Source organism: Cyanistes caeruleus, chromosome 15, assembly GCF_971803275.1.
Source record: "Cyanistes caeruleus chromosome 15, bCyaCae1.hap1.1, whole genome shotgun sequence".
Classification (NCBI taxonomy): Eukaryota; Metazoa; Chordata; class Aves; order Passeriformes; family Paridae; genus Cyanistes; species Cyanistes caeruleus.
The window spans coordinates 12,264,186-12,266,741 of record NC_141715.1 but is presented as its reverse complement, the minus strand read 5'-3'; the positions used below and the strand labels follow the sequence as shown (position 1 = coordinate 12,266,741).

Here is a 2,556-nt window from a genome sequence, read left to right as displayed (position 1 = left end):
AGCTGAAGAGTAATGTTTTCTCAAAAAACACACCTGAATACCTGCACATCTTTTGAAGTTACCACTTGAAAAACTGCTTAAGCTGTCTTGAGCCTTTTTCAGTAGCCAACAACACACCCTTGACCACTTATAATTGTGAATTCAGATGGATTCAATTCTGGTCACTTTGTCTTATTTTCAATTTTTTTCACTCTTTTTTATTTATTACAGAGGCTCAGGAAATCTTCTCCAAAGCATCAGGAAACTGCATCTGTTTAAAACAGGTTCCAGGACCAGGCAGAACAGGGATATCACCCAACTCCAGCTTCTGAGCTCCTGGTCAGCAGAGCCACGATTTCCATCTCTGAAACAATTCAAATATATTTAAATATCAGGTGCACTGTCCACAATGCAGCACCATGGACCTGCCTGGATGATGACTCCACTCCATAGAGCTCTGGCAGCATAAATAACCATGAAAAATTATCAAGTGACAAGAACCACTAATAAGGGATTATTTGGCACGTGACATCTGACTGAAATACTCTCTGTGCATATTTTGGGCCTGTGGCCTCCCTCACCCCCTTTTCTTTATGTTCTTAAAAAAAAATAAAAGAAAGTCTTGGCTTTCCCATTTTTCACTACTCCCAACATATTACTTTCATTTCAGGCCAAAAAGGACTTGGAACTTTCTTGTCAATGAAGAGTCAGGAAGAAGTTCAGTACTTACTTGTTTTGGACCAGGAACCGTTTATTTTTCTGTCTTGTTTTTTCCAAGTTTTTAACACATGGGCACACACAGTTATTTGGATTGTCACAACGACTGTTTAAGACATCCCTGTGTTTGATGCTTGGTGAAAAAGTCATAAAAAAAGACAGGATTGGAAGAGCCAAACAATTACAGGCAAAATTACAAGGGGTCATGTTGGGAGGGAGATTGAAAAGACAAAAACAAGATTCCACATAGTAACAAATACAAGAAGAACTGAAAAACCTCAGAATTGTCAAAATTCTCAAAAGAAAGCACTTGGATTTTTGCTTAAAAATGTGTATGTATCTTAATTTTTAAAGACTTAAAAGAGTTAAATGAGGGTTTTCAGAGGGAAATGTATATTCTGGTAACCTAAAATGATTTTCAAAATTACTTCTCGTTTCCGGTGCCTGAGAAAAACACAATTTAGGATAACTCAGCAAAATTTTCTTGCTGCCTTCTCCTCTGGCAAAATCAGCAATCTAACAACATAATTTATTCACAGAGATGGAATCAGCAGCTCTGAAGACCTGCAACAGCAAAGCACTTTTCAAAAGCCTTGGGCTGGTGATCACAATGAGAAAGCAGCCCAAGAGTTTAACAGCAATGTTAAAGGAAAAGAAATGCCCTTATGTCAGAGAATTCCCTCTTCCAGCCTTGGTTTGACCTTTAACAATCACAAGGAACCTGAAGAAATGCTGGATAGTGGTTAATGATGTTCACCAAAGCAGTGACACTGTCCTGTACCCAACAAAGCCATCCACCTGCATCTCCTGTTATCCTCCTTAGAAATGGAACGTCACAAGCACTAAAGCAGATGATAACATTTGTTTTAAAGGAAATGTTAATTGAAATTGGCATGCTGCTGCTCACAGCTAGGAACAGCTGGGGATCATCCCAAGGGATCAGCAGAAAGAAAAGGAAAAAAAAGGCGAGTTTTGCCAGATGAGCTCTGACTCCCAGCCACTGTTGGGGAGGGCTCCATGTCTGATAATCCATTTTTAACTACAGTAAGATTAACTCTGACCTGAATAAAGAGCCATTTCTAAAGTGCAGAAAGCCTATTATCTGCTCTTTTAAGCATGTGAGTGGGAGGTGAAGAAAACGTAGATCACGTGAGATCTACATTTTCTTAATTATTTTTTAAGAGATACTGGGACCTGAATATCTCAAAATAAGAAGAAACAAAAATATTCATTTTAATGCATGCCATGTAATGCTTATCACTTAATCACTGCAAAGTGCTGTCAGGTTTAATTACAATCTTCAGTGGCCCAGCAAGATGAATAAGTCATGAATCTTAACACCCAAATCCAAATCATGAAAGTTAGCTTTCTCCTCCCCTCCCAGTGCATACTGGATCCCTCAGAAGAAAACAACATATATTAACAACCACTTCTAAACAAAACAACAAACTAAGCCAAATTAATTCTTCATTAAAGAGTGTTTTTATAGCAGGGACCAAAGTTTAGTTAATGGGCAAGAAATAAGCTAAGACTCACTCTGCACCGATAATTATTTCATAGAGTAGGAGCTATCTAGGGCCAGGGGGACCCTGTAAATGCTGAATAGCAGTTGGGAACAAGGAATTCAGCTATCAGTGACTGCAGTGCCCGAGCAGAGAGACAGAACACCCCACAAAGCTCACTGCAGCAGCCTGCCAAGCTCAGCACTCTCATGCCCACCATCAGGAATTGTGGCACTCATCCCAGGCACAAAACTCCAGGGGGAAGACCTCTTCAAAGTTTTGGGTTTTTTTCCCATGCTATGCTCCATGTCACAAGCACCCTGCTGGCATTAACAACCACTAAACCTTCAGCTTCTCA

General features: G+C 39.7%; 1 long non-coding RNA gene across 1 annotated transcript; it reads right to left on the bottom strand.

Annotated features, from left to right (window-relative positions):
• Window positions 1-712: 712 nt before the first annotated feature.
• Window positions 713-1,526, bottom strand: LOC147650388 (uncharacterized). Its single transcript, XR_015276695.1, has 2 exons — window positions 1,495-1,526; window positions 713-829 (listed from the first exon to the last, which is right to left on the bottom strand). It is a non-coding gene; the product is annotated as an uncharacterized LOC147650388 (long non-coding RNA).
• Window positions 1,527-2,556: the final 1,030 nt, after the last annotated feature.